Source organism: Hordeum vulgare, chromosome 5H, assembly GCF_904849725.1.
Source record: "Hordeum vulgare subsp. vulgare chromosome 5H, MorexV3_pseudomolecules_assembly, whole genome shotgun sequence".
NCBI lineage: Eukaryota > Viridiplantae > Streptophyta > Magnoliopsida > Poales > Poaceae > Hordeum > Hordeum vulgare.
The window spans coordinates 418,126,049-418,140,642 of NC_058522.1; positions in this window are offsets into that span (position 1 = coordinate 418,126,049).

The window sequence follows — 14,594 nt, forward strand, 5'->3', positions numbered from 1 at the left end:
CATTAGTGATTGCCACCTTGCCCAACCCAATTACCTGCCCTTTCGACCCTCCACCAAATACAATGCTCATGTATGGTCGAATGGCTTGCATGAAGTCATAGAGCAGGTTACTATCTCCGGTCATATGATTGGTGCATCCACTGTCGATCACCCATTTTGCTCCACCGGAGAAAACAACCTGTAAAGAATTAAGACTTGGTTTGAGGTACCCATTTTGTCATGGGGCCTTTCACATTAGTTACAAGAGTCTTAGGGACCCAAATAGCATAGAATCGAAATGCATTACGGGGACCAACGAATTTAGCATAGACCCCTCCTTCCTTTGATTTGCGTAGTACATAGGATGGCGGCATGCATTCGGTTGTCTTGTTGTGAATAGACGAGCCCCTGGTGGCCGATCCACTCACAACCTTACCTTTCTCCGTGTGTCCCTCTGGTACAAATATTTCCTTAAGAGGAGTGGTACACTTCAGAGGAGATGCACTTTTCTTGGCAGTGCTTGGGTCGAACCCAAGTCCTTCCTTGGCGACACCTCCATTGTGTCGACTTAAGATCTCATTGATAGTCTTTTGTCCTTGTGCACATGTCATGAGACCTCTGTCTAGCTGTGCCCTTAACGAATAGTTTCCCTCAAGGATAGATGTTAGTTCACTACTAGGGTTAGTAGTGCAGGTATCAACATTGATAATAGGTGAGGAGTAGGCCTTAGCTAGAGTGTCAAGATAAGTGACCTTAAGTGCCTCAAAGCTCTTTGTAAGAACAGTGAGTTTCTCTTCCTTGTCTTTGAGGGACAAGGATAGACGCTCACAGTCCTTAGAAAGAGAAGCATGAGAGTTCACAAGTCGATCTTTATCATTTAGTAATTCTCTGCACACATTTTCAGCCTTTTTCAAGGAGGCAAGATCATTAGCATGTTTATCAAGGTTTTCACCTACTTTTGAACATAATGCATCATTTTGCGCTTCCTCATAAAGGACTTTCTGGTCAAGGAGTTCATTTCTCTCCTTCTCCTCAGTGACGAGGGTTTTGAGTTCCTTGATGGTATTGGTGTGCTTACTCACCATTTCCATAAGTATTCGAAACATAGTGAGCTTCTTTCCTTTAAGAGAGCACATAAATTTGTTCATTTTAGCAAACATGGGATGATCTAAATCATTATCCTCATAATGATCTTCTGCATCAAGATACTCATCAGAAGGGGTAGAAGCTAGACTGAAAGAGTTTAACCGTGGGGTTACCTTAACCTTGTCATGGGAGCTTTGGTCTTCCCCATATCTCATGGCAGTCTTTGCCATCAGACACTTGTGAGCGTTTCCCTTGTAGTCCTTCATATAGTTGTAGTGAACAACATCACCACTTTTGTTGACTAGCCTCAAGGTACTCTGTGTATCTTGAGCTACTCCGGCAACTCCACCAACATCTTCTGGATCTGATTCTTCTTGAGCAACCATTGCTCTTCCATCTGTCCTCTTGGACTTGGAGTTCATAGGGTTTGGTAACTTCTTCTTTACGAAGGTCTTTGGAAACCTTGGTTTGTCTTCTCTCTTCTCATAAGGGCAGTCGTTGGAGAAGTGGTTGGTTTCCTCACAGTTATAGCATTTCCTTACCTTCTTCTTTGGAAATCTGCCCTTGAACTTCCCTGCACTGAACTTCTTCACAAAGAGGGCAATGTCCTCAAAAGATGGGCTTTCATTAGAGTCAACATCATCACCATCTTGACAGTCATCATCACCTTCTTCTTCTTCACTTTCTTCTTCGTCATACTCATGCTTGGCTCTCAAAGCAAGGTTGATCTTTGATGTTGAAGTGCCATGCATGGCTAGGTGCTTTGTTGCATTTGCCTTTGACTCTTAAAATAGTTGGAAAGTGGATATGATGTCATCCGGAGTCATTTCTTTGAAAGCATGATGCTGTCTCATGTCCCATACCATCTTGCATCTTGTCACAGTCACATGACTCAATGTCTGCAGCGAGAGTCATGAGCCGTTCTAGTAGTTGCTTGGGAGATTCACCCTTTTCCATACAGAAATTCTGTAATTGCCCCTTGGCAATTTCATATTGGGCAAGCCGAAGAGTGGAGGTACCGGTCTTGGTCCTTATGATGCTGTCCCACAATTCCTTGGCACTTGTGATGTGAATGTAAGGTCTTCGTTGCTTGTCATTCATTCCCTTTCTTATGCACATGATCGCAGTGTCATTGAGATGCTTGTCATAAGTTTCTCTAGGCGTGAGGCATCTTGGATCAACAGGATTGTAGCCATGCTCGAGGATGTCCAGCATCTCATCATTGGCGTACCTAAGATGATCCTGCATACCAACTCTCCACAAAGCAAAATCGGAATTGTCATCAAGCAAGGGAGGTTTTCCTCCAGGATTGTACTTAGGTTTCTCAATTTGAGACTTAGCATAAAGCCATGGAACACTGGTTTGGTTCCTCTCCGGAGGAGGTTGGCCAAATGAAGTACCGTGCACGTGGGGCCCTGAGGCCCTCGGGGACGTGGTTGTCCCCGTGGTTAGTGCTGCTAGTCTCATTTGAATTATGGACTCAAGAGAAGCATCATGCTGCTCTTTTTGCTTGGCAAGGGCCCGTTCCAGGTCCTCAGAGGTGGAAGACTTGACTTCCGCGGAAGTCCCGTCCCTCTACACTGGAGCTACTGTAGCTAGATCCACGTCCATCTCGCTCTAGGGCGGTTAAGCCACACAAATAGAGCACGAGGCTCTGATACCAATTGAAAAGGATTGAGATGGACCTAGAGGGGGGGTGAATAGGTACAAATCCAAATTTTAACAATTACTTAGCAATTTTAGGCTAAAGTGCGGAATATAAGTGTAAGCCTAATAATTGCTATGACAAAGAGTAAGCTATTAGGAGTGAAGCAAGGCAAGCGGTAAACAATAAGCAAATACAATTATGTAATAAGGATTAACACAAGTAGAGAGTTAGGGTTAGGAATAACCGAAACTCCGAGAGAGACAAGGATGTATCCCGATGTTCACTTCCTTGGAGGGAAGCTACGTCACCGTTAGAGGGGCGGATGTTACCACGAAGGCACACCAACGCCACGAAGGCTCACCCTATTCTCCCTTTGACATAACTCCACGAAGGCGTTTCTCAACCACTAGTGGTAAGCCTTGAGGTGGCTTCCAAACCTTCACAAACTTTCCGGGGGATATCACAATGGTTTGATTCCTCTTCGAAGAGTCCTACCGCCTAGGAGTCTCCAACCTCCAAGAGTAACAAGATCACGGGGATTGCTCAAAACTTGCTCAAATCACAAATCACTTTGGTGGGAAGGAGGAGAGGGAGACGATCTATCTTTTGATTGGAACAACACTCTAAAGGACTCACAAATGCTCTTGGGATCTAGGATTTAGTGTAGACAAGAGTGAGTGAGAGGAAAGGTGTTCTTGGATGTGTCTTAGCTGTGTTGAACGCCCTTTCACGAGGTGGGAGAAGAGTATTTATAGTGTGGAGTGAAATCCAACCGTTGGAGGTGCAATAAGTCACACAGGGTCCGGACGTCCGACACTTGTCGGAAGTCCGGACGTCCGTGAGGGGCCGGACGTCCGACAGGGGTCGGTCGTCCGAGACCTGTAGGCATGACTGGAACTCTTCTGAATTCTTCAGCGGCCGGGCGTCCGACAGGGGTCGGTCGTCCGAGGCCTATAGATGTGCCTGAATCATATTTGAATTCATCAGCATACGGACGTCCGGAGTGGCCCGGAAGTCCGTGTTATACAACACAAGTTCTACTGGTGGTGGCTTCCGTATTTCCGATGGGTGTCGGACATCCGGCGCTCGGGCATCCGGAGGAAGCCGGATTTCCGAGATATAGTGCACACATTCTACTGGTGTTGACCTCTGGATTTCCGGAGCTTGGCCGGACGTCCGGCCTTCGGACGTCCGGAGGGAGCCGGATTTCCGAGATATACGCCTTACAGACTACTCGTGTCTGGCTGCGGATTTCCGAAGCTGGCCGGACGTCCGGCCCTCGGACGTCCGGAGGGAGCCGGATGTCCGAGGTAATTGGACATATATTGAATTGTAGACAGTGGACAATATGTGGTGTTTGATGTGTTTGTAGAGATGTGGTATGAGCAAGTTTATCGCAAAGCCTGTGATCCCCTCTTAATAGTGCGGGATCCCTATACTCAATATCAGTAAACTCAAAAGACTATTCTACAGCATCTCTTCTTAATCCCGAGTCTTCTCGAAATATACATCACCAATCTTTTCAGGCAACCTTTTGCACATAAATCTTAATCTACTAAAGTACTTGCCGTCCTGAGATACACTCAACAAATAGGATTAGTTTCCTATGTATGTGTTGTCATTAACACCAAAAGACAATTAGGGGCATAACATGCACTTTCAGAAGCAATGCATTAACTATTTACAACAATTACTTTTATGTTTTAACTTGCAATTTTATCCATCTACCTGCAATCATCTATAAGCAAAGTAATTACTCAACTGTATCCCTAATGGAGGCAAACATATGCATTCATAGCAACTGGTTGCCCAACATTTGGTGAATAAAGAAGCAAGGAGTGTGCAAGCAAGCTAGCAAAGTGCATAAGTGCTACTAATACAAGCAAGCAAGCAAGCAAAGTGCATAAGTGCTACTAATACAAGCAAGCAAGCAAAAGAAGTGCTACTAATAGAAACAAGCAAGCAAGGAAGAAAATTGAAGAGGAGCAAGCAAGCAAGTACTGTTGATACCAACCCTAGTAGCTTCTTCTCCAAGTACTACTGATACAAGCAAGTATTGCTGATGGAAACTCTAATTAACCATGTATGCTAGCAAGCAAGCAAGCCATAGTAGTCAAGGAACATGAACATGAACCCTAACCCCATGAAGCACACTACGAGAGGGGGATAGAACGAACCACTAGGAATAAATCCCATGAACATGAACAAGAACCTCCAGGAGCTCCTAGATTGACTGAATCCTAACCCTAGATCGACCAGGTGGGGGATGTACCCCCATTTGTTACCCATCACAAATGCAGGACCCCATGGTCCAGCCCCATTGATCCAGCCCCATGACAACTACAACCCTAACCCCATGAATCTAACCCTAACCCCATGAACCCTAACTCTAACCTCATGAATGTACCGAACCATCCGAATTGATCAAGCCCCATGAACCCTAGAAGAACACATGAGGGGGATCTATCAAACCCTAGAAGATCTACTAGAAGAACACATGAGGGGATCTATCAACGGGAGATGGGTCGAGGGGATAGGTACCTATCATCATCGACTGTTGATTATGTAGATGTACCCGCTGTCGTCGTCGATGTAGTCGTAGCCGTCGACGTCGATGTAGATGTAGCCGTCGTCGTCGATGTAGATGTAGCCTTCGACGTCGTCGATGTAGTCGTCGTCAGGGAGAGGGGAGAGGGGCGGCGCCGAGCACGGGAGGGGCAGCGGGGCGACGCGGAGCACGGGAGGGGCGGCGGAGTGGGGAGTGGAATGGATCCCGCGTGGGTAGTGGGGAGTGGAATGGAGAGGGGAGTGGGAGAGGGAATGGTGGGTCCCGCGTGGTAGTGGGAGAGGGAGTGGAGGGAAATTTTGGTGGGGTGAGAGGGAAAATTTGGTGGGGTGGGAGGGAAATTTTTCACTAGTTTTTTGGGGTTTGGAGGCAGACTTTTTCTTTTTCTTTTTTATAAACATTGTAGAAATAATGGTTAAAATCATACCGAATAGTTCAAGAAGACATCGATACTCAAATTTATATATCTTTTCTAGTTGGCAAGTGACATGTGATGATGTGACACGAAGGTTTCCCATTTTTTTGATTTTTTTGAATTTTTCATGGCCATTTCAAAATGCGGTCGAAACGGTGGGCATGACCGTTCCTACCTAGTGGTTGAATCTTGGAAACCTTTTGGTGTTTCTATGGTTAAATAGATAGTTGTGTACCTAGAAATGATTTTTGGGAAAAATAAAGAGAAAACTATAAGGCAGACGCAGCTCAAATTTGACCCACTTCCAGCTGATTCGACATTGATTTGTCTTTTTCACGGGAGATGGATAAAAGCTTTTGACACCCAACCATTTTGTCAATTGTACATTAAATATGGCCTAGTATGTTAGAAAAATGATTTGGACCAATTTTGAAACAAATATATGGTAGGTCCTTCACAAAAAAACTCATTTCGGGCACTTGAAAAATGAAAAATGAATTTTTCATATAAGGAAGATGAAAACTTCCTTAATCAACATTGTTTGTCATTCCAACATGCACCATTATGCAAAATATGAGACCATTTCAACAAACTATGCCATGAATATGGCCATGAGTTTGATCATGTGGCTTGAAAGCCATGAATCTTCACACATGATAGCTCATTTGTGTGAACACTTTTTAAAAATAATTATCGTATTACAAGTATATTATTTTACATGGTAACTTTATCACATATGATGACATAATGCAAATGTTTCCTATTTGTTTGATTTTTTTTTTTGAATTTTTCATGCTTTCAAAATGTGGTCGAAACGGCGGGCATGACCGTTCCTACCTAGTGGTTGAATCTTGGAAACATTTTGGTGTTTTTATGATTGAATAGATACTTGTGTACCTAGAAATGATTTTTGGAAAAAATAAAGAGCAAACTATAAGGCAACCGCAGTTCAAATTTGACCCGCTTTGAGCTGATTCGACATACATTTGTCTTTTTCACGAGAGATGGATAAAAGCTTTTGACACCCAACCATTTTGTCAATTGTACATTAAATATGTCCTAGTATGTTAGAAAAATGATTTGGACCAATTTTGAAACAAATATATGGTAGGTCCTTCACAAAAAAACTCATTTCGGGCACTTGAAAAATGAAAAATGAATTTTGCATACAAGGAAGATGAAAACTTCCTTAATCAACATTGTTTGTCTTCCAACATGCACCATTATGCAAAATATGAGACCATTTCAACAAACTATGCCATGAATATGGCCATGAGATTGATCATGTGGCTTTCAATGAATCTTCACACATGATAGCTCATTTGTGTGAACACTTTTTAAAAATAATTGTCGTATTACAAGTTTATTATTTTACATGGTAACTTTATCACATATGATGACATAATGCAAAGGTTTCCTATTTTTTGATTTTTTTGAATTTTTCATGCCCGTTTCAAAATGCGGTCGAAACGACGCGCATGACCGTTCCTACCTAGTGGTTCAATCTTGGAAACCTTTAGGTGTTTTTATGATTAAATAGATAGTTGTGTACCTAGAAATGATTTTTGGAAAAAATAAAGAGCAAACTATAAGGCAACACAACAACAATAGCATAGTACAGTTACAAACATAGCATAGTGGAGTCACTTAATCATACATAATATAGAGATTCTGATCATCTTGTATTACAACATTGGTACGAAAGAGCAACACAGCAACACAACAACACATCAACCATAACATAGTGGACTTCATCTTCATCTGATCAGCTCATCCATCCAAAATGTCCCTGATCATCTTCAACTTCTCTTGGTTCTTCTCCAATGCCTTCAACTGATCAGCAATCTGGATCTTCAGCTCATCCCTGCGTTTAATCAGATTCTCAATTCCTTTCTTCAGACCATCAATGTGAAGGTTGAGCACCAACATTTCATCATTAAGTTTGTCCTTCTCCTTCAAATGATTTGCCTTCTGGGTCCTAATGACCCCGCCTTGAGCTTCTGCAAGGTTGAGCAGTTGATTCACATATTCTACTAGTTTGTCATAGTTTGCATCAAGATTTCTTTTCTCCTCTGTGAGGTGGTGAATTTTCAGTGAATTATTCAAATTATCATCCCTCCTAGCACTCTTGCTGTCTTCCAACATTTCCCACAGTTTTAACAATGCATTTTGCATTGTGGGAGGCCACTCTTGGTCTACCCAACCAACAAAACCACAGTTTTGAGGTGTCTGCAATACAAAATAACCAGTACTTCAGCAATACAAAATAACCAGAAAATAACAAGCTAGAATTCTGTAATAAACATGCAATGACAGTGCTGTAATAAACAAGCAATGATAGTGCTGTAACAAGCCAGGATCTTTTAGCTAAACTAGCAATGACAGTGTTGTAATAAACAATGACAGTCTGAATATTTTAGCTAAACAAACAATGACAGTGATGTAGTAAACACTGACAGTCTGAATCTTTTGAGCTAAACAAACAATGACAGTCTGAATATTTTAGCTAAACAAACAATGACAGTGATGTAGTAAACACTGACAGTCTGAATCTTTTCAGCTAAACAAACAATGACAGTTTGAATCTTTTGAGCTAAACAAACAACGACAGTCGGAATATTTTGAGCTAAACAAACAAAATTGCAGGGAACAACTAGATAGAAAAAACAGAAGCAACTTCATGCATGTCTAACACTAAAGGAGATAGAACTAACCGGCTCAGCACACACTAAAAATCTTCTCCCTGTCTCAAATCCTTCGAATGCTACGCGACGCTCAGGCGGCAGCCCATGCTCCAAGCAAACATCCAGGGCAGAATTCTCGATGCCCATGTAGTCTTCGTCGTCGATGCTAGCAGGGATCTAAAGAAGAACCAAGAAACACAGATAAATCCCCAATGTGAAGAAACCGAAACCCTAAACCTAACCCTAGCTCTACAAATTACCCGGTACATCATGACGTCCGAGGAAGAGCTGATGTCCAGGTGTTAGAGCATATATCTCCATATGTGGTTTTGGTAATTGATGACAATTCCTATGGACTAATGGTTGCCTTAAGTTATATTTATAGGATTTGTCCATAGGCACTTCTCCAAGTTCATCTGTTGGGATCAAGGAGTTTATATGATGACCAAGATGTTATTCAAGGTATTATCCAAAGAATGGTCATAGAGACACTAGGTTGATCAAGATCTTAGACAAAGAGTAAATCAAGATGATCAACACACAAAGCGTATAAGATGTACCGAGAGGGATCAAGTGATCCCATGGTATGGTAAGCATTGTACATTACGTGTTTGTGTACTAACCCATGGTCTTTGTGAGAGTCCTATGTGGGGGTTAGGTGTGCTTCCATGGGCTTGCGTCAAAAGGAAGATCTCATACAACCCATGAAGGATGACGTCAAGTGGCGATTGTCATCAAGATTGTGGTGTGCAAGTTCAAGTGGATCATCACGAATATATCATTGAAACTATTGTTAATGATCATGTGTTGATAAGGACAAGCTCATGTGCTAACAAGGACAAGATCAAGATAAGCATTCCTGAGCAGTACATGCTTGATTCTTGTGGATGTTCACATGGTGGACAAATGAAGATGAATACATAAGCTAGGCTTTCCACATTGTGTATGGGAGAGCTACTTGAAGACTTCATCATGTCTTGCTTTCAACTTGAGACAAGAAGGAACAACAACATCAAGCTCAAGTGAAAGGGCTAACTCAAAGGTATCAGTTCCATTGACGTTAGTTGTGCGGAGTAATGATCAGCGAATAAAAGTATACACTCAAGTATGGATCATCAGTACCCCTTTTATGATTCTTGAGGCTTTAGGGATCCCGCACTATTAAGAGGGGATCACAGGTTTTGCGATGAACTTGCTCAAACTACAGCTCCACTGTTCTGCTCAGACCACATCTCCACTGCTCTGCTGTTATCTGAAAACAGAACCAGTGCCTCGGACATCCGGCTTCCTCCGGACGTCCGAGGGCTGGACGACCGACTGCTTCGGAAATCCGGAATCCTACCAGAGAAATCAGAGCCATATAACTCGGACTTCCGGCTCCCTCCGGACGTCCGAGGCCCGGATATCCGACCAGCTTCGGAATTCCGGAACTATGCACCAGAGAAACTTGAGCCATGTAACTCGGACATCCGGCTCCCTCCGGACGTTCGAGGGCCGGTCAAGGGTCTGACGACCGACAGGCTTCGGAAATCCGGAGCCCTGCACCAGAAGAACTTGAGCTCTATTACTCGGATTTCCGGTTCCCTCCGGACGTCCGAGGGCCGGACGTCCGTCCCCTTTCAGAAATCCGGAACCTCCCACCAGAAGAAGTTGAGTCGACTAACTCGGATTTCCGGCCTTCTCCGGACGTTCGGTCGCTGTTCAATTCACAGTCTTTCCAGTCATAGCTACAGCCCTCGGACGACCGACCCTTGTCGTACGTCCGACCCCTTGCGAACGCCCGGACTTCCGAGAACCGCCGGACGTCCGGACCCTGTGTGACTTAAAGTGTCCCCAGCGGCTGTTTTTCTCTCCCCACTATAAATACCCCTCTCCCACTTCGTGAGAGGGTGTCCAACAAAGCCTTATCCTCATAAGAACACACTTCTACCTCACACACATTTGCTCACACCAAATCTTAGATCCCAAGAGCATTTGTGAGCCCCTTTGAGAGTTGTTCCAATCAAAATATAGATCGTCTCCCTCTCCTCCTCTCAACCCAAGCTATTTGATATTTGAGCAAGTTTTGAGCATTCCCCGTGATCTTGTTACTCTTGGAGGTTGGAGACTCCTAGGCGGTAGGAGTTCTTCGAAGAGGAATCAATTTGTGTGATTACCCCCCGGAAAAGTTTGTGAGGGTTTGGAAGCCACCTCAAAGGCTTACCACTAGTGGTTGAGAAACGCCTTCATGGTGTTATCTCAAAGGGAGAATAGGGTGAGCCTTCGTGGCGTTGGTGTGCCTTGGTGGTAACATCCACCTCTCTAACGGTGACTAGCTTCCCTCCAAGGAAGTGAACATCGGGATACATCTTCGTCTCAATGACCTTGGTTATCCTTAACCCTAACTCCTTACTTGTGGTTTACTTGTGTTACTTGAGCGTACATACATTGCATATTGTTTGTGCTCATTATATTGTGTTGGCTATTTCTTGTACAAGATTAATCATTCAAGCATACCCTCTATATCCACACGTTCATACTTGCAGCCTTTGATATATCGTGTGATATAGTGTGATCTAGTATCTTGTGTTGTTCACCTACTTGTCGTGTGATATAGCTCAAGTAAGTTTGTGTAACTTACTTGTGCTTGTTAGTAACTGTATTGTGTCCATCTTGGTAGATCGTGTTGTTGATACACGTTGCAGTGCCTAGTGCATTGAGGATTTGTGCTTGACAAGTACCCTCTTAGTTTATTTCCGCATTAGTTTCAAGCCAAATCCGAAGAAGTTTTTAAATAGCCTATTCACCCCCCCCTCTAGGCATCATCGAGGTCTTTTCAATTGGTATCAGAGCTAGGTCTCTCTTTAATTAGGTTTCACGACCTAGAGAGTATCGATGTCCACTATTGGATTAGTGCACAATGGCATCTTTGACTTTGATGGCACAAATTATACCCTATGGAGAATTCGTATGCTTCAGCACTTTCGGGCCATGGGCCCAAATACTTTACGAATTGTTCTTGTAGGGTTTGCCGACAAAAAGGATGATGCATCTTCATCTACTAATGAGATGTATCTTGATTGTGAGGCTTTTCTTGCCATTCATCGAACCATAAGTCCTGAAGTGTTTAAGTCTATCTCGACTTGCAAGTCAGCTCATGAAGTTTGGACTAAACTTGAAGATATGTATGGTGGGTCCAATCTTGATGAAGACGGTATTATGATGAAGGAGTTGGTGCATGAGCTCTTCACTCTTTTCGATCTTAAAGAGTCCACCACTACTTCCATATCCGATTGCTGGCACACCTCAGCATCTTCAATCTCACAAGGTAATGACATGGTGAGTGAAGAAATATATGTTGATGAAAATGTCATAGCCTCTATGGACACGAGCATATCTAGCACCACACATAGTGTAAATTATTGTGCTGATAGGTCATGCATTTCACCTAAAGATCCCTCGACAAATGTTTGTGGTGATATGCCTGCTTCCTCGTGTCCTCTTGATCAAAATATCTTGTTTCTCCCTAGTTTCTCTATGACTAATCATTTAGGGGAAATCAAGAAATATGAAGTACCTTTGACTAATGAAGAATCCGATTCACCAAAAGAATCATCATCAACTCCTCTAGTTCACATGTGCCTCATGGCAAGAGGTAATAATGAGGTATCATCTTCCCAGTGCAATAACAATGATATTTGCGATGAGGATGATGTTGATGATTTGATCAAAAATATCTATGTGATCAGTAAAATTCTTCATAAAGCTAAAAATAACGCTCTTCAAAGATTCCAAGATGTTCTTGCTTACTTTGAAAATTGTAATGATTCACTTAATCATGAACAAGCTAAAAGTGAACAACTTGAACATGAACTTGAGAAGAGTCATCAAGCATGTAGAGACTTAAGATCTTCAAAAGAAGAGATTGAAGTTGCTCATGATAAACTTAAAAAGGATTTTGAGGTCCTTCTCCTTGAATGCAATAATGTCAAGGGGGAGCTCATCAAAACCTCTAAGATCTATGAGGAGCTTCAATCTACTCATGAGAAGTCTCTATTTGCTACTTACTCCTCTCATATTGTTGATGATACTTGTACATCTAACTCTACCTCATTTGAAGTATCAACATTGAAGGAGAATATTGAGCTACATGCTCAACTTGATTTACTAACTAGCAATTATGGGAAGTTGGAAGAAAACCATGTAATGCTCACAAGCTCTCATGCCGATCTTCTAACATCCTATAATGTGCAAAAGTTAGCTCATGAGGCTGTCATCACCAAGGTAACATCAAATAAGCCTCATGTGGACAATGGCACTACTTCTAGTCAAAGTACTATATTTCCATGTGTTAGTCCTCGTAATTCGTCTACTCATAATGTTGCTACCTCGTGTGATGAATTACTTTCCTTGCCTTGTTGCTCTAACAACGAAACTTACACTTCCTCTAGTATTTGCATTAAAACTAACCATGCAGAGGAAATTGAAGAGCTCAAGGCCCAAGTCACTTCTTTGAAGAAAGACTTGGAACAGTGTCATGAAGGGATGTCCACATTGAACAACGTCCTGTGTGAGCAAACATCTCCGAATGACAAAAATGATGTTGGGGTAAACTCAAACAAGAACAAGAGTGGCCTAGAACGAGTTAAGAATTCGGCCAAAATCATTTGCTTCAAGTGCAAAGTTAAAGGGCACCATGTTAGATCTTGCCCTTTGAAGACGAAGTCTCAAAGTCACAAGCAACAAGGGAAGCGGACACAAACTCAATCACACACTCAGCTACAAGTTGAAGGAAGGCCTCTTCCCAATAAGAACCAAGCCAACACTTCCCAAGGTGAGAAATCAAGTGGGAAGAAAACAAAGGGTAGATGTTGCTACTTATGTCGTGAGAAGGGTCACGTCGCTTCGTCTTGCACGAGAGGTAACTTATCCAACCCAATCACTATTGATGATATCTATTCCCTTGGGAAGGATAAGGTTGGCAATGTGTTTGCCAAGTTTGTTGGTACTCAAAATGGTGTCAAGAAAAGAACCATTTGGGTTGCCAAGCCTATTGTGATTAACCTCTTAGGACCCAACGTTGTTGGGGACCAACAAGCTCAAACTTGATCAATATGTGACTATGGAGCACATTAGAGACTTGGATACATAATGAAGAATTAAGGGGTCTTCATCATTCATATTATCTCAAGCCAAGTCATTTGGATTATCGAGTTTCTATCTTATATCCAATGTGCCTCCTTACGGTAACTTATACTTAAACTGTTTACATTGTTAGGTGCTCGCCCCTTTGCATGTTGTGGTTTTGTACCTTGCATGCGTTTGTATATGTTGTGCTTCCAACTTGCTTATCTTGAGTAATCGGGTATGGGTATGTTGGTTTGCATATCATGTACATGTGAGTCTTGTATTGAGCCTTTTTGCATCTTGTTTATATTTTTTTGTTGGCTCTTGTGAGAGTAATGGATTATCCCATTGTGGGGGAGTGATGTTCTTTGCACACTTCACAATCCTATAAATGTGTATACATGGGGAATACCACTTAGTTTTGATACTTCAAGATTATCTAGTTTCTATGTGGTATGTCTTACTCATGAGAAATTCAAATTCTATATGGTCCATTAAGAATCTCTTGTTGGTTTTAATTTGCCACTTGTTAATGTTGTTGGTTTATCACATTATGGGGGAGTAATATGCTATGTGCATATTACAAACCTAGAAAATGTGTACATTTGACGTGTTGCCACTTAGTGTTGATATTGTAAATTATCTTGTTCCTAGGTGGCATGTTAGCTCTACAAGTGTCATTTGCTTGCGTTTTATGGGTAAAGATGATCTTGGATATATTTGTGATCTACCAATGAGTATCACTTCGAAAATACTTCTTGTCCTTGACAATTGGTATTCCCATCATGTGATAGGAATTGCTAATCATCTTTACATTGGATTTTGTGTTTCGTTTGTCTTCCTTGACTCTTATAAATCTATTTTAACATGTCTAGTGTTTTTATAGATATAGAGAAAGTGATGATCCCATCGTGTGCGTTTTGTATTCAAATGCAAATTCTATATAATGCACGTCCCTTTGGGGAGCTATCCTATTTTTCTTTAGAACATTCTCTTTATTCACCCATCATAAAATCTTTTGATCCCCATCAAGTGTGTGTAGATGGGAGGCAAGTCTTGCTCTTTATGATGCTTTGTGCCATCATGAAAATTTGTCGAGGGCTTGGTTTG